The sequence below is a fragment of the Lissotriton vulgaris genome, chromosome 5 (genome assembly GCF_964263255.1).
Source record: "Lissotriton vulgaris chromosome 5, aLisVul1.2, whole genome shotgun sequence".
NCBI lineage: Eukaryota > Metazoa > Chordata > Amphibia > Caudata > Salamandridae > Lissotriton > Lissotriton vulgaris.
Window position 1 is genome coordinate 310,069,628 of NC_141693.1, and position 22,846 is coordinate 310,092,473.

Below are 22,846 nucleotides of genomic sequence, written 5' to 3' on the forward strand. Positions count from 1 at the left end.
TCTTAACGTCAGCGGTGCATAGTAGTATTTGTTCATCTTTCTTGATTTGGACAGAGTTCAATTTATTGATGAAGTCGGTGGTATCACGAATGTAACTTTTCAAATTGGTTACCATGGGTTGCAAGTGGCGGTCAATAAATTTGCCTGTAGGTTCATGGATTGACCCCCGTGTGGACACAATGGGCCGAAATGGAGGATCCATTAAGTTCTTGTGTATCTTTGGCAGCATGGTGAGAGTAGGACTTCTAGGATATTCCACGGTCAGGTATCGCTTGGTTCTGTCATCAATAATGTTGTTTTCTCTTGCTGTGTCGACGATGTTGAGTAGCATGGTTTTATACTCTTTGGTGGGGTTGCCCTCAAGTGGCTGGTATGTTTGAACGTCTAAAACGTGTTCTCTGGCTCTACGGGTGTAGAGATCCGCATTGAGGATGACTAGGGCACCACCCTTATCAGCTTTCAAACATTTAATCATGGTATTATTAGCGATGTTCTTCAGTGTGTCATGTTCCTTGTTGGTGATGTTCCTTCTTTTGGTTTTTTTAAAGTTGATCTTGGCTATGTCCTGACGGACTAAAGTTTTGAAATTGTCGATACTCTTGTGGCTGCTTGGAGGCATGTAGTTGCTTTTAGGTCGTAGGCCCAGTAGTTGATCAGGTTTAGTTTCCACAACTGGTTCCAAAACTTTTTCGAAAAAGTGCTTTAAGCGTAGTTTTCTGGTGAGCTTAAATGTACTGACTTCTAGTTCAAGAAGGTTGGTGTTGTTGGTTGGGATGAATGACATACCTACGACCTAAAAGCAACTACATGCCTCCAAGCAGCCACAAGAGTATCGACAATTTCGAAACTTTAGTCCGTCAGGACATAGCCAAGATCAACTTTAAAAAAACCAAAAGAAGGAACATCACCAACAAGGAACATGACACACTGAAGAACATCGCTAATAATACCATGATTAAATGTTTGAAAGCTGATAAGGGTGGTGCCCTAGTCATCCTCAATGCGGATCTCTACACCCGTAGAGCCAGAGAACACGTTTTAGACGTTCAAACATACCAGCCACTTGAGGGCAACCCCACCAAAGAGTATAAAACCATGCTACTCAACATCGTCGACACAGCAAGAGAAAACAACATTATTGATGACAGAACCAAGCGATACCTGACCGTGGAATATCCTAGAAGTCCTACTCTCACCATGCTGCCAAAGATACACAAGAACTTAATGGATCCTCCATTTCGGCCCATTGTGTCCACACGGGGGTCAATCCATGAACCTACAGGCAAATTTATTGACCGCCACTTGCAACCCATGGTAACCAATTTGAAAAGTTACATTCGTGATACCACCGACTTCATCAATAAATTGAACTCTGTCCAAATCAAGAAAGATGAACAAATACTACTATGCACCGCTGACGTTAAGAGCCTATATACCTCTATCCCCCACGCTGGGGGCATCGAGGCCATTGAAGCAGCCTTACTGAAATCGGACATTGCAGATTCTCTGAAAACATTTATTTTAGAGCTCATGATCTTTACTCTGTATCACAGCTATTTTTGTTTTGAGGATCATTGGTATCTACAAATGTCTGGGATGGCAATGGGCAATTGCGCCGCGCCGACATACGCAAATATTTACATGGGCAACTTTGAAGCTAACTACATCGAAAATGACATCGATTGGAAAGACAACCTTTTACTATATACACGATATATAGATGACCTTTTCTTTATTTGGAAAGAATCTCGGGAACATCTGGAATCAGCCTTATCTACACTGAATACCAGGGACGACCGCATTGAGTTCACCTGGAACATCTCAGCCACAGAAATTACATTTTTGGATGTACTTGTAAAAATCACCACAGATGGCATTGAAACTGATCTATACCGCAAGGAAACGGATCGCAACAACACTCTACTGTACAGCAGTTTCCATCAAGAATCTTTAAAAAGACACCTTCCATTCAGCCAGATGCTGAGAGTGACCCGGATAGTGTCAGATGAACATAGGAGAGACTCCCAAATTCAAACCATGGCCTCTAGGTTTTCCACTAGAGGGTATCCCGATAACATCATTAAGGATGCACAAAACAGAGCACTCACCATCCCAAGGTCTGAAGCCTTGAAGAGCAGAAAAAAGGATCTCAATCCTAGATTGACATTGGTCTCCAAATTCTCCACTGCGAGTAAATGTTACAGAAAAATTATATTAAGACACTGGCGCATCTTATCGTCGGAACCGGATTTTGGAAATCTTTTCAAAGATCCCCCGATCTTTGCTTACAACTGCCCTATGAACATCAGAGAAATCCTATCAAGACCCACTGATACACCAAGGAAACACACAGGCACACGTCCCTGTCATCACTGCAGTAACTGCAACAATGTCATAGTGGGTAACGTCATACATCACCCCATGAAAGGTTTTGAGATTCCTCTAAAAGTTGATGCCACCTGTGATTCAGCTAACCTGATTTACCTGCTGAAATGCCCATGTGGGAAGATTTACGTAGGCAAAACCAGCAGAAAAATAAAAGTCAGACTCAATGAGCACAAGTCAAACATCCGAACTAAGAATACTAAGTCTATTCTGGCGACTCATTTCAACGAGGCACATCACAGTATAGCTCAGTTGAAATATTTGGTATTGGAAATGGTCACCCACTGCGAGGGTAGAGACAATAACAAAACTCTCCTACAACGGGAGACATCGTGGATTTACCAACTTCAATCTTTGAAGCCCTTTGGGCTCAATGATAGAACCGAATTGAGTTGTTATTTATAACCTGACTGCTTGATATATTGAACCCTCGTTCTACATGTATATTGTTACCTGCACCTGTTGTTATTACTTTGTTGTCATTCATTTTTCTGCTTTATTTACCATTACAAGATGGCCACCACGGTTTCACGTTCACTCGGGTGTCTTTTCTTTATTTCTAACACCTTCCACCCTCCCCACGAACTCCGCAGTACCTCCGCGAAGCTCGAGACATGTAGTCTACTTCTTCGAACCCCACACAGTAAGTTATCGTGACCGCACGCCGGCTCGTTTACCCGTTTTCACAAGCGTCTCCGCTTGTATGATAACCGCTGATTTTCCCCCTTTGTTGTTTGCAGCACTGACGTGAGCCGCTGACTTATGTGGAAGTGTAAGACTCATTTCACATTGTTCAATCACCCCTATTCCACCATTGCTCCGATTTTTGATCACTTTCTAAACCAGCGCTGCCTTCAGGATTATTTAACGCTCTGCACAATGGGAGTCACCCCTTTTGCATGTTTATCCACCATTCATCCTTCTACCTTCATAGTTAAACCGGTACACATCAATTCACGAACTGTCGTACTTTTGACCGCATGCTTTAATATTAATTCCTTGAATTTGCATGCACCGAATTTCTTCTTGGTATTCCTCCATTCACGCGTTTTTGACAGCATGTACACAACTTTTCAATTGCTCTTTTTTCCGTTGATCTAATATGCAGTTATTGTATCCTTCCCACAGTGCTCCTTGATAAAGGACTACACGAGTCCGAAATGCATTGGAGCATACCTCGCAACATTAATCATTGGATTACTGTCAATGGAATACATGGCGTGATGTAACGCCACTGTACAATGGATAACTTGAATATGTACTAAATATACACAAACTTTGAAAACATCCTTATTTGAACTGTTTCTTGAATCAGCGACGCTGAACTCTAAAAGTGTGCCCATACACAGGGATGTGCTTACGTATCACGTAACACACTGTTTCGTTATATTTCTGGACGTATTGGCTAGTTACGTCACCTGTTGGAGCACCTTCATTGTGTCTCATCTCATCAACCGCCCTTCACAACTTGTGTTTATCTCACATTTGCTGTGCGCCTAAACCTCTTCTCAAGAGGAGACTGTCTCAGAGGAGCTTGAACCTGATCAGGTTGAGTTTCTGGGGACAGGGGGACCCTCAAGGGCAGACCTGGGGCAGGCCCAATTAGATTGCCCTTCACTTGAACCCCTCAGACAGCAAGCTGCTGCTGAGGCTGCAGGGAATGCTCAAGGTACCCATAGAGTGTATTGGGATGAAGGACTCCTTTATTCAGAGGCTAGAGACCCCAAGCCTGGCACAACCAGGAGGTTGGTTATACCTTTGAAGTTTAGGGGCTTCCTTCTTACCTTGGCCCATGATATTCCCCTTGCAGGACACTTAGGCCAGAATAAGACTTGGGACAGGCTTGTTCCACACTTTCACTGGCCTCACATGTCAGAAAATGTCAAGGAGTTTTGTCGCTCCTGTGTCACTTGCCAAGCCAGTGGTAAGTCAGGTGGCACAACAAAGGCCCCCCTGATACCACTACCTGTGGTGGGGGTACCCTTTGAAAGAGTTGGAATAGACATTGTGGGTCCCATGGATCCTCCAACAGCATCTGGGCACAGATTTATACTGGTGGTAGTGGATCATGCCACCAGGTACCCAGAGGCAATTCCCCTGAGGACCACCACAGCTCCTGTGGTGGCAAAAGCCCTCATTGCAGTTTTCTCAAGAGTGGGGTTTCCAAAGGAGGTTCTTTCAGACAGAGGTACCAACTTTATGTCTGGATACTTGAAAGCAATGTGGAAAGAGTGTGGAGTAAACTATAAGTTTACCACACCCTACCATCCACAGTGCAATGGGCTTGTTGAAAGGTTCAACAAGACCCTAAAGGGAATGATAAAAGGGTTACCAGAGAAGCTTAGGCGGAAATGGGACATCCTTTTACCCTGCTTGCTCTTTGCTTACAGAGAGGTCCCACAGAAGGGGGTTGGCTACAGCCCTTTTGAACTTTTGTTTGGCCACCCTGTAAGAGGTCCATTGAGTTTGGTGAAGGAAGGATGGGAGTTACCTCTCAAAAAGCCTAAGCTAGACATTGTGGACTATGTACTTGGTCTCCGCTCCAGGATGGCTGAATACATGGAGAGAGCATCCAAAAACCTTGAGGCCAGTCAAGAATTACAGAAAGCTTGGCATGACCAAAAGGCTGTTCTGGTTGAGTACCAGCCAGGGCAGAAGGTGTGGGTGTTGGACCCAGTGGGGCCAGCAGCTCTCCAGGACCAATGGACTGGACCCTACCCTATCATTGAGAAGAAGGGAGAAGTCACCTACTTGGTTGACTTTGGCACCCCTAGGAGCCCCCACAGGGTGCTCCATGTAAACAGATTGAAAGCATTTGTTGACAGGGAGGACATGAGTCTCCTCATGGCCACAGATGGGGAACAGGAGGAAGAGAGTGACCCTCTCCCAGACCTGCTTTCCCAGAACCCTGATGATGGTTCAGTTGATGGAGTAGCCTTGGCAGACAGCCTCACTGAGCAGCAACAGGTGGACTGCAGACAGGTGTTGCAGGCCCACAGACATATGTTTTCACTCACACCCAGCCAGACTAACTGGTGCACCCATGAGGTGGACACTGGTGACAGTCTGCCTGTGAAGAATAAGATCTACAGGCAACCTGACCATGTCAGGGATTGTATAAAGGCTGAGGTGCAAAAGATGTTGGAGCTTGGAGTGATTGAGCCATCAGAGAGCCCATGGGCTAGCCCAGTGGTCCTTGTGCCAAAACCTCATACCAAAGATGGGAAGAGAGAAATTAGGTTTTGTGTGGACTACAGGGGTCTCAATGCTGTCACTAGGACAGATGCTCATCCCATTCCAAGAGCAGATGAGCTCATTGATAAATTGGCTTCTGCCAAGTTTCTGAGCACATTTGATTTGACAGCTGGCTACTGGCAAATCAGACTAGCTGAAGAGTCAAAAGCCAAAACAGCATTCTCTACCCCTAGTGGACATTATCAATTTGTGGTAATGCCCTTTGGTTTGAAGAATGCACCTGCCACCTTCCAAAGGTTGGTGAATCAAGTCCTTGCTGGGTTGGATGACTTTTGTGCAGCATATCTAGATGATATTGCTGTCTTTAGCTCCACCTGGGAGGATCACCTGATCCACCTGAAGAAGGTTCTGGAGGCCCTGCAAAAGCAGGCCTGACTATCAAGGCTACTAAGTGCCAGATAGGGCAGAGCAAGGTTGTGTACTTGGGCCACCTAGTAGGTGGGGGTCAAGTTCAACCACTGGAGAGCAAGATCCAGACCATACAGGACTGGGCTCCTCCAACTACCCAGACACAAGTCAGAGCCTTCTTGGGCCTGACTGGGTATTACAGAAAATTTGTAAAGAACTATGGGTCCATTGTGACACCATTGAATGACTTGACATCCAAGAAGATGCCCAAAAAGGTTCAGTGGACAGTTAGCTGTCAAAAAGCATTTGATGGCCTGAAGAAGGCCATGTGCTCTGCACCTATCCTGAAGAGTCCTGACTACTCCAAACAGTTCATTGTACAGACAGATTCTTCTGAGTTGGGGGTGGGAGCTGTGCTTTCACAACTTAATCAAGATGGTCAAGACCAGCCCATTGCTTTTATTAGCAGAAGGCTGACCCCCAGGGAGAAACGTTGGTCAGCTATTGAGAGGGAGGCCTTTGCTGTGGTTTGGGCCCTGAAGAAGTTGAGGCCATACTTGTTTGGTACTCACTTCCTAATTCAGACAGACCATAAGCCCCTCTTGTGGCTAAATCAGATGATGGGTGAAAATCCCAAACTGCTCAGGTGGTCCATTTCCCTACAGGGGATGGACTTTACAGTGGAGCACCGCCCAGGGACTGACCATGGTAATGCAGATGGTCTCTCCATGTACTTCCACTTAGAACATGAAGACTTATCTGGTCAAGGTTAAGTTTAATGTCCCTGCGTTTGGGGGGGGTTATGTAGGAGAGTAGGGTCTGCTATCCTATGGTCACCCCAATTTTTGCTTTTTGCTTCACTGGTTTTCGACTTACTGAGGCTGTGGGCCTGCTAATCAGACCCCCAGCCTGCTGTTCTCTCTCTAAATGTATAATACATGTGCTATAGGTACATACCACAATTGGAAATGGACTCCTTGTCAGCCCCTGTACCATGCACTATAGGTGCTCAGGGCATAGGTGCCACCAAGGCCTACCAGGGGCTGAAGCATAGCTTTTGCCACCCCTGGCTGGTTCTTAAATTGACACAACTGGCTGATCACTCAGCTGGGGCAAGTGGGTGTAATCACCCCTTGCTTAGATATAGTATACCTATATCTAAACCTATATCTGGACACATATATAGCCTGTGAGCCACTCCTATGGAAGGCCTCATCAATCCTGGAGGCAGAGTGCGTGGTTTTATGTGAGATGGAGCTCTGGCATGAGCTGAGCCTGTCTGCAGCTGTCGGGAACAACTCCCTAAGCTGATCCGGGATAATGCCATACCATATACTCTTAAGCGCCTTATAATCCTCGCGGTTATATAGCAACTTTGGTTTGGCTTTATCAAAACATGTCGTGTAAGGTGTCATACGAATTGGAATACTACCCCCTCGCCAGTTCTGGCGACGGGGGTAGCATTCCACCCTTCTAGAGGGATAAGACATGTTACTTTACTGAAACGCGGTTGATTTAAAATGAGCCTCAGATCCACAAAATGGATGCCCCTGCCACAGACACGGGTCTGGCCTCCTGCTGCTGACCGAAACTCAGCATATGGTGGCCTGGACAAAGGGTTTCCTGTCGCAGGGCGGTGTCAAACCACCCCAGACAGGAGATAGTGGATTGGAGTAGGGAGGTTTCAAAGAAACCAGACACTGCCTGGGGAGCACAAGGCTGCCCCTTGCATAATCCGGCCAAACCGGTTCTGGGGCCTTCCAGCCCCCGTCCCAGCGCGGCCTGGATCAAAGGAAAGGGGTGTAACCACCCCCTTCCTGGGTCCCACCCATAGGAGGGGACCTAGCAGGATGTCCAGCCCACCAGATTCGAATAAGAGTGGGAGCAGTGCCAATGCAACTCAGATCATCCTGAAGAAACATAAGAAACGAATTCTGGACCCTTCGACTTTCTACTCAACGCAGAAGACTGAAGAATCTCCCTTGTGGTCAAGGAGTGACCACCCTGTGCAAACAGGCAACATCCAGCCCTCGACCCTTGCTTTGTTGCAGTTCCCGCCGGAACTCGAGCGACAGAGATCGACGAGATCAAGCTTGCCTGCCTTCTCCCTGCCCGATCCACAGTCCCTGCAGAGCTGAGACCAGTGGAGGCGACCGGAAGCGTGGGGCACGCCATCTTGAAAAGGCCACGAGACGCTGACCGTGCAGCCCACAAGTGATCCTCGAAGCTGTGCACCGGGGTTTGAGAAGCCCCCACCCCGAGCTACACTTGCACCAAAGCTACCCCCTCCACACTCGATGAGTGCTGCGTGGGGCCCTTCTGCTTGTGGCGGCTCGACGCGTTGGCCCGGTCACTTGCCAGCTGGCTTGTGGCCCCTGTGCCGACGAAACTTCAAATACGACTTGCTTTTCTGGTTGCTCCAGATCTGCACCAGCTCCTGTGAAAAGGAGCCCCCACTCTGACCCTCCTGGTTTGAGTGATAAGCAATCTCCCGGTTCCGCGTGGATTGCTTTTGCCAAGTGCTGTTTGCTGCAATCTTGAAGCCGACGGTGCTGACGGCGAGAGCCTACGTGGGACAGATCTTGACCTGCTCCTGGACGTCGCAGATGCCCCAGAGCCCACGTGACAGCGGAGAGAAGCCTATCGACAACCACCTGATTGCGCCCGACATTGCCTGGTTCCGTCCTGGTTCCACCCTGGTCACTGCTGAGTGACCCAGACTCTGTCCCCTCTGCTTTCAGGTACTTTTCTACTTCGATCCACCCTTGGATCGCACCGGACACTTCTGCTTCACATCGCCTGCAGCTGCAACAGCTTCAAGCACCAAGGGCCTGCGTGTCAAAACCCGACGCCACTTCGACCCTGTGCACCCACGGCCTGTGGGTGAGGTAACATTGCAACGCCGGTGTTCCCACACTGGTACACACCTCTAGGGTCTGTGTCTAAAGTTTTGTTCCTCTAGGTTCAGCGGAAGTATCTTTTAATTCACTTTATCTAACTTTTACGCACCGTTGACATTGCATTGGTGCGAGCCGCACTTTCCGTGCTGCACCCGTCTCCTGTGGGCTACTCCCGACTTCAGCATTGCTAGTCCTGACTGCTCCCAGCGAATCTCTAGGCCCTAGGCCTAACCACTGTTCGATTGGTATCTCTTATACCACTTTTTTAGTATATGGTTTAAGTGGCCACCGGCCCTTATCCAAAATTGTGCAACTTTGTATGTTATACTGTGCTTTTGATTTAACGCTTGTGCCCCTTTCCTCATAAAGAGTACTGGGAAGTAATTTAGAAATAAATACATATATTTTTATAATATATACTTGTGTGGTGTCCTTTCATTTGATTACAGGATTGTATGTGGTAAAACAGCTCGCTTAACACGACCTCTTAAGTTAAGCCTTTAAGGCTGCTTAGTCCATGCTACCTCTAGGATAGCTTGTCTAACAAGGTTGACTTACAACCAGACATCTTTGGGGCTTGTTTGGACTGATACCCAGTGGTTCCAGAATTGGAAACACTACATATCAGGCCAACTTCTCACAAGCCTCAAGTGTAACTCGGATAAATCCGAGATACTTTTCTTTGGATGCCCATCGGAACCGGACTGGCATGGCTGGTGGCCTGCCGACATGTTCCCTCCAGCTCATTCTTCTGAGTCGGCCAAGAACTTGGGAATTAAAATTGACAACGGGTTTACGCTCAAATCCCAGGTACTGACCCTCACAGGAACATGTTTCGGTATCCTCAGGATGCTCCGAAAGTTCTTTCCGCTGCTTTCTGAGGAACATCGGAGAATAACTGTTCAGGCCCTCATTGGATCCAGACTGGATTATGCTAATATCCTGTATCTGGGTCTTCCGGAATACCTCTTACAACGTATGCAGGTGGCCCAGAATGCAGCGGCACGAGCCATTTTTGGCCTGCATCGTCGAGCCATTGCCTCGAACTTGCTGCAAACCTTACACTGGCTCCCCATATGGAAGAGGATAATTTTCAAAGCTATGACACTAGCTTACAAAGCCTTACACGCCACGGGTGCCAAATACCTACAAAAGAGGCTGGCTTTCTACCTGCCGACACGATCTTTAAGATCGGAGTCATTGGCACTCACAGTAGTCCCCCGTATAAAGAAAGCCCGTATTGGAGGACGGTCTTTCAGGCTGCTGGCCCCTCAGTTGTGGAATACTTTACCGCTGTCTTTGCGGTCCACATCTAACTTGCTCGCTTTTAGGAAGGGCTTAAAGACCTGGCTTTTCACTGGCTAGAACTTTTTAGTTTTTCCTTTGGTCCTGCCTCTCTTTTTATTTCTGTTATGTTTTACATGTCTCCTTTTCTGGGTCTGGAGCACAAAGCGCCGGGACACTCCTTTAGAGTAGCCGTGGGCTATAGAAGACCCATAATAACATAACATAACATAACAACAGAAAGGTGTGCAGTCCAGCTTTGTAGAGAGCCTTCCAATGCATGGCAACGTTTTATTGCATTTTAAGTAACTTTTGAGCTGCTTGAGCTAGAAACAATATTTTTGGGGTTAAAATCTGCAGATTATGGGGCAGATGGTGGATTATGTGTCGAATGTAGCAAATCTATAATTATGCGAAAATCGCAATGGCCGCACAGTCACATAATTCCAGTGGCCTTGGCTACACTTGATACTTTCATTTCACAATATCACTTGAATGTGTCTCTGCAGCTAGGTTGGGGAAGAGGTCTTACGTATTTCAGCATTTCATGCTGGTTCTTCTGTTTGATTCTGATTTACCCTTGTGGAAATGCTTACATGCTGTGGACTTTATTCTAAATTATAAAGCTGTTATGTTGATTCAGAGTCCATCTGTGTAGTGCGTTCAGATGGGCAGATTCCTATTTTCATCCCACCACATCATCCTCTTCATCTTCACAGTCCTGCACCCTGCCATCACTCGCTTAGGTAGTGGTTGCCATGGCTGTTTCATATCTGGGGCACACTATTTTCAGGAAATGTGCGTTGAATAGCATGGACTTATGGGCATCAGTGTGGGGTCACATACTCACGATTCTCTGTTTTTACATCTCTCCTACAGACTGCTTTTACCTGTCTGTTGTTGAAGACCTATTGCGTACAATCCCAAAACTTAGAGTAGGCTTTGGATCAGCCTCGTCATTGGTTAGCTACCATGTCAATTTAATTAGCTTGCTGTTTGTTAGATTTCTTTCCTTCCTTCCGCTGTGTTTGTCCATTCCCTGAAGTTCCTTTCAAGGCTCACATCAGGGCACTACCTTTTTCTTTGAACCCTCCATTACCTCTACGTCCCTCGTCCTCGACCCAGTCATAACACATGAGGTATTCCACCTGACAGGAAACAAAACAGGAAACGCTTTTTAGACTCCACCCACCCTCCTGTCAGGTGCTATATTACACCTCACCACCAGAAGCAAATCCTGTTTTGTTTCCTGTCGGTCGGAATACTGATGGGTTACGCTGGGGTGAGTGCCGGGCACTTACCTGCATCTGGAGTCCTGTGGTTTCTTCCTTGGCGGGGCCTTGGGGGTGCTCATGGACCTACGTGGGACCTTTCAAAAGCCGGGCTGCTGGGCTTCCTGTGCTTTCCTCCGGACGGGGACCCTGGGTTGCGGGGCTTCTCGGGTCCCCGTGGATTTCCGTTTCTTCGACATCTCTTGGTGGCCTGTGCCATTGCCCGGAGGGGCGGACCGCTGCGGGGAGGGGCAGGCGGCTGCCCGCGCGTCCCACACTTGCCGGTGTTTGTGGGCGGGACGCGCTCTCTGCAATTTCCTCGTTGACGCCCTCACTCCGGGTACGGCTGCCCCTGATTGGCGGGCGCCGGGTCGGCGGTGTTTCCAGCGGCCTGAAGGGTCGGGAGTCCTCAGACGGACGAGGAGTCCGGGTGTGGGAGCGGGACGCTTCCGGATGTCGCCTCATTTCCATTTGACTCTGTCAGGCATGGTCGGGCGCCCGGGTGGGCTCCGGGTTCCCTGCCCCTCTCCTGATTGCCGGGATGGCGCTTCCAGATGACGTCATCGGCTCGTTTCGGCGGGTGTGTCATGACTGCATTTCCTCATTGGCCACTGCTGGGAGGCTGCTTTCTGCCCCTCCTTTTTGGATTCGAAGTGGCTGCAGCTGCGGGGGTGAGTGGTTTCATGCCTATATATTGTCCTGGAGTTCAGTTTATACTGTGACGCTTTGGTGTTGCTGTGTTTTACGTGTGGCTGTTTTCCTGTGTTTGAAGACGTTGCTTGTGATGGGGAAACACCACAGGAAGAGAAAACATGTCTCTCCTGTTCGGTCCTCTTCCTCCTCCTCTTCCTCCTCCGACAGTTGTGATTCTGCTCCTGCTGGTCGGTGTGCTGGTCCGAGGGGCTCTAGGCGCCTGAAGCGCCTGCTTTTGGAGACTCTGTCCAGTCTCAAGGCTTCCAAGAAGGGTGCAGGAGGTCGCTCTGGGGAGGCTGCCCCCCTGTATTCGGATATTTCTTCCTCCGCTTCCTCTGATGAGTCTACTTTGGGTGCGGTGGATTTGCAGGGCAAGTACATTTCGAGGGAGTTGATGCCTGATCTTCTTTGCCATGTTCGGGACAATATGGGGTTCCCTGTGGAGCGTGTGCCCAGTACCTCCCAGGATACTGTTTTGCCGCAGTTTCGGAAGCCTGCGTCATCTTCTATGCCCGTACACCCGTTTGTCATGGATGTCCTCCTTAAGGAATGGAAGGACCCGGACCATATTTCTGTGCCCAAAATCATGTCTAAACTGTATCCTTTGCAGGATTTGGAGGTTGCCCTGCCTGATTCGGTGCAGGTGGATTCTGTGGTTGCTTCCCTGGTTGGTCGACCCTCCATGGCTGATGATAATATCCTGCAGGATGGCGTTGATAAGAAGATTGACTCTGCTCTAAAGAAATCCTATGCTGGCTCTCACTTGGCACTGCGGTCAGGGGTCTAAGGGGCATATGTGGCGCAGTCTTTGCTGGCTGACTTCAAGACTTTGTTCTCTGCTATGCAGGAGGGGATCAGTTGTCCAGAGTTGTTGGAGTCGATGGAGCGTCAATCTGAGTTCCTTTCAGACATCGCTTTTGACTCTGTCAGGGCTTCTGCGCTGTCTTGTGGTTCCTCGGTGGCTGCCCGTCGGAACTTGCTTCTGAGGGGCTGGAAGACGGATGCTGCACAGCGTTCTATGGCTTTGAGGTTGCCATTCTCTGGTACTCATCTTTTTGGGGACGCCCTGGAGACCAAACTACATAAGGTCTTCAAGGAGAGGAAGCATTCATTGTCATTCCGTCATACTACCTCTCAGAAGGGGTCGTCCTTCTCGAATGCCAGGTCCTTTCGCCAGCCTTCCAGGTTCCAGCAGTCCTCGTTTAGGGGCCAGCGTGGGGCTCGCAGGTCCTTTCCTCGGAGGTTCCAGAAGAAGCCCCAGCCGGATGGTGGGTCGGGGGCTCCTCGCTCCTGACTATTCCGTTCCAGTGCCCGTTCTCGCTGGTGGTCAGCCCGCGGTTGGTGGGAGACTGCGGCTGTTCCTCCAGGCTTGGCTGGTGACGACATCGGACCAGTGGGTGCTGGATGTTCTTTCACGGGGCTACCGGATGGAGTTCCTGTCCCCTCCTCCTCCGTCGGGGGTGGTGGTGACCTCTTTGCCTGCAGACCCTGCTCGCCGTCGGGCGTTGCTGGAGGGAGTTGGGTCACTGTTCGACAAGAGGGCGATTGTCCCGGTTCCCTCCCTGGAACGGGGACTGGGGAATTATTCGATAGTCTTTGTGGTTCCAAAGATCACGGGGGGGTTCCGTGTTGTCATCAATCTTCGGGCCTTGAACTTGTTTGTTCAGAAAATACCTTTCAAAATGGAGACGCTGCAGAAGGTGATTCCCCTGATCCAGGAAGGTTGGGTATTCACGTCGCTGGATCTCCAGGATGCCTACCTGCATGTCCCGATGGCGTTGGAGGATCAGAAGTTCCTGCGCTTCTGCCTGGATGGTCGTCATTGGCAGTTCTGCGTCCTTCCTTTCGGTCTCCGGTTCGCCCCCAGGGTGTTCACCAAAGTGGCTGCTCCTTTGGTGGCCCATCTCCATCTCCTGGGGGTGTCCGTGTTTCCTTACTTGGACGATTGGCTGCTTCAGGCTCCATCTTCGGAGGTCATGTCCATCCACCTTTCCTTGACCATGCGTACGCTCGAGGACCATGGCTTCCTTGTCAATCTGCCGAAAAGTCACCTGGACCCGTCTACTCGGAGGACCTTCATTGGGGCTGTGTTCGACTCTGTGCTGGGCAAGGTTTTACTCCCGGAGTCCCGGCTTCTGCGTCTACAGTCCTTGCTGAGGAAGTTGCTTTCCAGGAAGTCGGCTCCTCTCCTGCAGTGGCTGGTAGTCCAGGGACACATGTCTGCCACGGTGTTCACGGTGCCCTGGGCCAGGGTTCATCTTCGGCCTCTGCTGTGGCATGTTCAGCGTTGGGTGCCCTTTCCTGTCCTGGACTTCTCGATTCCTGTTCCGGTGTCCCCAGGGTTGGTGTCTGCTCTCCAATGGTGGCTGGATTCTTCCAATCTGTCGAAGGGCATGTGGTTCCATCCTCCGCCCCCTTGGTATTGACGACGGATGCCAGCGCTTCCGGTTGGGGGGCGACTCTGGGTCCTTGGGCGATCCAGGCACGTTGGCTTCCTTTGGAGTCACACCGGTCTTCGAATTGGAGGGAACTGTCGGCGGTGGAGAGGGCTCTTCGCCTTTTCAAGGATCGTCTTCTGGGGTGCAACGTGTTGGTGAGGTCGGACAACACTGTGACCGTGGCCTACATCAACCACCAGGGCAGTACCCGTTGCCTTTCCCTGAACTTGGTGGCCTGTGCCATTGCGAGTTGGGCCGAGTGTCATCTGGTGGCCCTTTCTGCTCAACACATCAAGGGTGTGGACAACGTGGTTGCAGATTCCTTGAGTCGGAGGTTCCCGTCCTCTCTCACCCTGTGTCTGTCACCTCGGATTTTCCGGTCGCTGTGCCTGAGGTTCGGGCCTCCGGTGCTGGATCTCTTTGCCTCGCAGAAGGACGCCCTGCTTCCCCTGTTCTGCTCCAGGACTCCGGAGTCGGGGGCTTGGGGAGTGGATGCTTTGACTGTCCTGTGGCCTCCTTGGTTACTCTATGCATTCCCCCCCTTTCCTCTGATCCCTGCCTTCTTGCTGAAGGTTCATCGGGTGGGGGCTCAGGTAGTGGCTGTTCTGCCTTATTGGCCTCGCCGCTCTTGGTTCCCCCTTCTGCTGCGGCTGGCGGTGGGCCCTCCCTGGATCCTGCCCCGCTACCCGTCTCCTCTGAGTTGCCAGTCGTCCTCTCTGTTGGTGCCTCTCACCTTGGCGGTCTGGAGGTTGAACGGCTGTCTCTTGGGGTCCGGGGTTTGCCCGATCACCTCATCAGTGTGATGCAGGCTTCTCGTCGGAAGTCCACGCTTTCCTCCTATTCTAAGCACTGGGTTTCTTTTTCTTCTTGGTGTCCTTCCATGGGCCTGTCCCCTGCCTCTTGTGATGTTTCTTCTATTCTTCAGTTTTTTCTGGATGGGTTTCGCAAACATTTTGCTTTGTCCACTTTGAAAGGTCAATGGGCTGCTATCCGGGCCTTTCGGGATCCTGCTTCTCTTCTGCCTTCGGACGGGTTGTTGGTTTCCCGTTTGTTTCGAAGTTTTTCTCTTTCTGCACCTACTGTCCGCTCCCCGGTTCCTTCCTGGGATCTTTCTTTGGTTTTGGGTGCCTTGCAGTCGCCTCCCTTTGAGCCTCTGGAGTCCGTGGATTTGAAGTTCCTGTCCTTCAAGGTGGCCTTTTTGGTAGCTGTTACATCTGCTCGGAGGTTGGGCGAGCTTACGGCGTTGCGCTGTTCTCCCCCCTTCTTGAGGTTTCTGGACGACGCGGTGGTCCTTGCTTTGGACCCCGGGTTTCTACCTAAGATTCGTTCCAGGTTTCATTCCTCCCAGGAATTGATTCTTCCTTCTCTCTGTCCTTCTCCTTCCTCGCCTTCTGACGTCTTGCTCCATTCTTTGGATGTGAGACGGGCTTTGTCTATTTATGTTGATCGTTCTGCTGAGTTTCGGTCCTCTGACTCCCTCTTTGTTACCTTTGGTCAGGCCGGTAGGGGTAAAGCTGCCTCTCGACTTACTTTGGGTCGTTGGATCAAGGCGGTGATTTCCTTGGCTTACCAGGGCTCTGGTTTGCCTTGCCCTTCTGGTGTTCAGGAGAGATCTACCAGGGGTGTATCTGCTTCATGGGCGGCTTTCCATGGGGTTCCCCTTGATGAAATTTGTAGTGCGGGGACCTGGGCGTCCGAATCCACTTTTGTGCGACATTATCGCCTGAATTGTGCCCTTTCGGGCCGCCCAAATTTTGGCTCTGGTGTGCTGCGTGCGGTGGGGGTTCCCCCACATGTTTGATTTGTTTCTTAATAAACTCTGTCTTGCTGCACGCCTTTGTGTCTGTTCTGTTTTCTGGTTGTGGTGTGCCAAAGGCCTTTTGGGGTTGCTTTGGTATGCCTCATGTGTTATGACTGGGTCGAGGACGAGGGACGTAGAGGTAATGCCTTGATTACTTGAGGTAATCCCCATTACTCTTAGTCCTACTCGTCCTCGACCCAGTCATACAACCCGCCCGCCCTCCCTTGCCGGGCCTTTGGTGCTTGGTACATCAGGATTTGCTTCTGGTGGTGAGGTGTAATATAGCACCTGACAGGAGGGTGGGTGGAGTCTAAAAAGCGTTTCCTGTTTTGTTTCCTGTCAGGTGGAATACCTCATGTGTTATGACTGGGTCGAGGACGAGTAGGACTAAGAGTAATGGGGATTACCTCAAGTAATCAAGGCATCAGAGGGCATGTGTTTTCCTGCCACCTCCCCAATGTGCTGCTTCTGCCCTACCATCAGCACTCCTGGTGTTGCTCTCCCCTCCCCCACCCGATCGTCCTTCATGCAAAGCAACAGATATATTTGTGGCAGTTTGTTTACAGAACAGATTTTTTTCAGTTTTGTTTTAATTTGATCTCCCGTGTTTCACTTGTGTGAAAATATGTCCTTGGCACACAGTGGCAGCACTTATGACGCTGGGGGGAGCAGGTTAATGCATACCCTTAGATGGATTTGAAGCAAAGTTTATTTAGCATGACTAAAAATGAGATGTCTTTTCTTCTGGAAGTCCATAAATCTGCCCCCCCCCCCCCGTGCTGCTGCAAAACACCACATGACCGAGCCTTTATTTCACTTCCTAATCCAGTGGAAAGTAAATCAGGCCTTGGCAAGAGTTTTTCTTTAGATTCGGACACTTCCTTATTTGAAAATTCTGCTCAGTTTTCTGTATGAAAAGTTTTTGAAAAAACATATGCTTGCTTATAAAGATTGAACATGTTGAATTTGGTGTACAGTTTCAAGGTACTGTGAGATATGTATTTGCTTTTCTTCCAGTATTTTGGGATGTTTTTCTTGCACTTCGTTTTAAACAATGCTTTAGGCATTGGCAAAGCCAGCAGCTTGGCACTCTCATAATAGAGGTGTGCCCTATTGGCGTTGCCAATGTTTGCTATTTTTGCTTGCTAGACATGTGATGGGTGGGAGTTGTAAACCGAAGTAAGGGCTGTGACAAGAACATTAAGAAGCTGCTCGATAACTGTGTTTGATGACAGCACAGGAATGGAAACATTTAGTACCATGTGACAAGGATTCAGTCCAATGTTAGACGTCAGCCAGGACCCTTGGCAGTGATTTTTAAAGGCCAATGAATCTAGAACAGCATCAACCACTTGGGAGACTTGCGCTTGACATAGAACCGACTCTGATCCAGCCTTATTGACTCTCAGACCTACTGAACCTTTGGAGCAAGCAGCACTCTTCCAAGTACTACAAATCAGAGCATGTGGCTGACTCTTCCCCACACACAACGATTTTTCATCAAATGCCTCTAACTTTGCCCTGCCCTAAAGATACAGGACATACACTATGTTTACGACTAAACCTTCATACAGCTCTATACATCTTCAAGAGAAGTGTTAAAAAGGGTTCCAAAGACAACCGGTAACCAAAGACCCTTTTATGTTGCCCGGCGGTATCGCCTCTATGACCCACCAATATTAATCAATGAAGAAGCAGGCGCTGGAGACTGGAAGGCGGGAAACGAGGATTTTATTCTCTCCGGAGGAGAACACATCAATTCAGACAGCAAGTATCGTCACGAGGTGCTCTAACCACATCTCTGAGGCCTGGCCTCTTATACACAGGTTTACGAACTTTATTGTATGTAACACATTCTTGCAATGCTTTGAAGTATGAAAGGACATCCTCGGAATCTCCCCTTCAGGCCCGTTCCCACACACATTTACAGTTGGATTACCCTCCCCGGTCACAACAGGTGATAGTTGTCACACAGCAGGGCATTCCGCCGATTCACGGAATGCATGGGGTTGGTCGGATCTCATGGGGTGGGGGCTTTGATCGGTTCGGGGGTCTTTTGATGGGGAGGGGAGGCTTCCTACTGTACGGGGTAATAAACAGTATCCGCAGAGCCAGGTGGCGGTCTGGGAACAGGGAGGACAAACGGGGATACAGGAAAAGGGGGTTTGCATCAAAAGGGTTTGAGGCCATGAAAGGAATGAGGGGAGGTGTCGCGCTGGGAACAGGATGAGATTCAGTGGTGAAACTGCGCTGGAGAGGGGTTTATGACCCAAGACATGAGAGAGCGGGGGTTGTCAGTGTGCGGGGGACTGCTTGTGAGGTTGAGAGAGAGAGAGAGAGAGAGAGAGAGACACGCTGGCTATTAGTGAGGGGCAGGGAGGCCATGGTGCTCAAAATGGCTGCCGCTTACGCGCACGAATGGGCCTGGAAAGGGGGCAAGATGGCGCCGATAATGTTCACCAAGTTCGAATTTATTTTTCACAGTCCTCCCTTTAACATTTCCAAGACATCTTGCTGGCCTATTTCCTATCTACACCTATATGCAGCAATCACAAGTAAGGGAGAGGGGACTTAGGCAAAGGAACTGCGCATATACATCATTTCATAAACATCACATTAAAAAATCTCATCATCTAGTAAGCGGGTTCATTGTTAAGTTGGTTGCAGGAAAAATCATCATAATGCAATATCAGACTAGAATTACACAGTGAGGGCGTCGGGTACAGATCATAGAATAAGAACTGGTGAGTTATCATATAAGTAAGTCCTTTGTATACAGCGGGTGCATAGTCAGTCCAATGGCGATTGGGAGAGAAAGGAGATACAGTAAAAAAAATGTCAGAGTTCTCGTTGTCCTTTGTCGTCTTCTGTCAGCACTGTTGAGCATCTGGATTACCTATCAACAGAAATGTTCATGTGGATTGAGTCGTTGGAGGTCTGCGGGCAGGGGTACTTTTTGTTTTGTTTCGCCAGGCCCCATAGGAGCAATGCGTTACGGTTTTGGAACAGGTGCACTTTCTTTTGTAGCGCAGAGCATTGATTTGCAATAAAAATGCGATTGTTCCAGAATTGTGAGATCTGTTCGTGTCTTGAGTCTCTGTGATGGGCATTTCCTGTTGCTTCCATCATCTTCAGGGTGTTTGGTAGCGGGCAGAACCACAGACTTTGTTTATTCTTTTCTTCGGGGGCGACCCTTGGTGGAGTTCTAGGTCACCATTCTGGGATTTTACACAGTTCGTGGTCTACTTAGTTGGAGCTCCCTCCCTTCTGACGTAGGGAGTACTCTTCTCTGGGTAGCTCAGTAGGATTTGGAGGAACTTGGGAGTTCGGGTGGAAAGGTGCGGGTGTGAACAGTCCTTATGGTAGGTCGGAGGAAGAGGGGATGGAGCAAGGCCAAGTCGGGAACAGATCAGGGGGAGGCGGAGAGTTTGGCGTCAGGCGAGTCCGTGACCATGTTCAGAGAGCGGGGGCTTTTTGGCATACGTTGATCATAGAGCAGGGGCTTCAGGTCAGCCCTTTCCTTAGCTTTGTTTGAAACAGTGCCCCGTCCTGCGACTCCTTACTGCCGTGGTCTCGCCTTGGCCTCCGTTGCTGATGTTCCACAATCCGCAGTCAGGCCGCGTGCTCCCACATCCGGTCCCTTTCTCCTCCGACAGTGATATCCTTAAATGAGTGTTGAAAAGACAGTCTTTAGAGATTTTGCAGAAAAAGGTAATTACATGAATCTATTTTCTTTCCCAACACCAAGCGACTAGCGTAAGCACTCGCTACATTTGAGATTTTTGCGGCTTACGTATAAACAATTGATGATGGGTTTGCTGGATTCCTTACAACTTCCTTTTGTTGGCTAATTCTTTGACGCTTTGATGATTATTACGTTCATTTGTCATATGTCTATTATAGTAGATGTCAGTTCTTCTGGCAGAGGCCCATTTCCCTAGTACTAGTCTTGAAAGGCTAGGCTGGTCTTCCGGGCCTTGTATTTTACAAAAAGTGCAACGTGCTATTCACCATAGTCCGATAAGCATCCTTCCGAGGGATGAACATAGGCTAAACAAGTCTGCATTACATAAAAACATCCTATTTTCAACCATGCTTACTGCAACAAGTTCTTTCGTTTTTCAATTTAATTTTCAACTTTGCACACATCCTTCTAACTTTCTATATAAATCCTCGCAACCTGGTTACTACAAAAACTCGGGAGGGGCGGTTTGCAATAATTATTAAACTTATCCTCGGGGAGGGAGGGATCTGATGGATACCAAACTGGGAGCATTTTGGGTAGATGGGGGTGTCTCGATCATTTCTTACAGCTTGGGGTACGGAGACAATTTTCAATGGGGATGGTCGCATTACCACAGACACATTTTTTATCATAGGAGCCACTGACAAATAGTTCCCTGAGAGTGGGTCAAATTTAGGGAACCTTAGTCGTCTTACCTGTCCCTTTCCTATCGGCCAATTTAAATTTCATCCATATTTTAGTAGAAAAGGAGAGGTAGTAACGTGGTACCAATACAATTTTATTTAGGACAGATTTGCGCAAATACTTGTGGTATTTGGGGCCAATCAGGAGATGCACCAGGTTCGCCAATTAGGTGCCAGTTGCTAGGAAGAGGGAAAGTGTGGAGGGGTGGAAGAGTGAGTGAGAGAAAGAGAGAGAGAGAGAGAGAGAGAGAGAGAGAGACAATAGGCCGAACAATACACGTGTGACATAGAGAATGACCGTGTATTGTTTGGGCTATTCAGTGCGTTACCCAACGTTAGACGTTTCGGGTCTGTTGTTAGGAGGTGGGAAGCATGCAGTTTTGGGACAGAAAAGCGTTAGATTTGGTAAAAAGGTCGTGAGAGCGTCCTTGTTGTGCCATTTTGTAGCGCTAGTCCGTCTTCATGCATCGGGCGTGACGTGGTTCCAGATCCCTTATGATACTCTAATCGGGATTCTAATGTAACCTGCAGAGGAAAAAGGGGGAGAAAAAGGGGAGGTAGGGGGACAACATTCGAACACATCAAATGTAAGGGCACGAAAATCCTTTACTTACCACATACTCGTACTTGTCTCTTCGGGATATAATCCCTTAGGGTGTTGGTTTCTTAAAGTCATGGGGGCAGGCAATGTGATAGGTGGTTCATGGGGAGGTTCGAGGATGGCATTAAGGATCGTGTGTAGTAAAAAAACGCTAAAAAGAGGAATCAGAGGTGCCTAGCGCGAGGTACCCGGTTTCGTAGATGTATCCGGTCATCGGGGTCCCTAAATCATTCCCAAAGCTGTGATGTTCTTAAGGCATACCAGTTCTTCGTTCAACCCTGTACCTTAGTACCTTCGACCACCATATCCTTATAACAATTTATCAATCACACCATTTTACTTTACCCATTCTCTGAAGTCGAGGTCCTTCTTCATAAGCAGCGCATCATACCTTCGTTTTGACCATCAGCCCAGGGCCGAACAACCATTTCTCGGATAACCTTAAAAAGAGAGCAGAACAGTTGCGCACAGAAAAACCCTCCCACCGATACCCGTATTTACAAAAGTACGCGGGGCCTATCCATAGCTTTTAAGACTTTTATTTGTAGAATTATTCAGTACGTAAAATGTGAGAGCGCAATTCATATTTTGGCCTGACATGTCGTCGATGGAAGCACATACAGTAGGGGGTTATTTTGTAGTACAAGAACATGTAAAAAGGTCTAATTAATTATTTGTAAGTAACCAAAAACATTTCATTGCGTGGCGAAGGTATCAGGGGCATTTCAGTTCATAGATGGAAACACAGTCAAGCTCATCGTAATCACATTTCCTAAATGCAAACCGCGGGCATGCATCATGAGCGACGTTAGGTATCAGTTACAACAAATATCAAAAAATAAATTGTTCATTGAAATCAACATTTTTACAGAACCTCTTCTTAAATGTCTGCCAAGTGAACCCTCCTCCCTTTAACATCGAGTGCGCAATGGTTCATATATATACATATATATCTTATTACATCAAGTTTCATTAGCTAAAGAACACCACGAGGCACCCGTAAGTTCCATTGATACCAGCGCCATTTTGGGCGAGGCCGGTTTAGCCCGGAAGTAGCATCAGGGGCAAAATATCCCCGACAATTGGCGGTTTGGACCAGAGTCCCTTTCGGCAGTTCAAAAGAAAGCTGTGCTAACAGAGGGGCTGGTGGTGTGGACTGTCAATCAAGAGAGGGAGGGAGTAGAGTCTTTCTTACCGGGTCATGTTGATGTTCAGCCGGAACTTACTCAAGTTCGTTAGCCCATAATGTTCCTGGGTGGTTCAGACGGAAGCTGATGCAGACACGAGAGCACCGCCATCTTGTTGCTGTGCCGTGGTTATTTCATTTGAGATCAATGCAACTGTTCCTCACCGGAAGCCTGAAGGGGTCGAGGGCCCTTGGGACTTTGGTAGAATCTTCAAAGTCGAGGGGATGTTTGTCGATGGTGGGGGCTTGCGCCCAG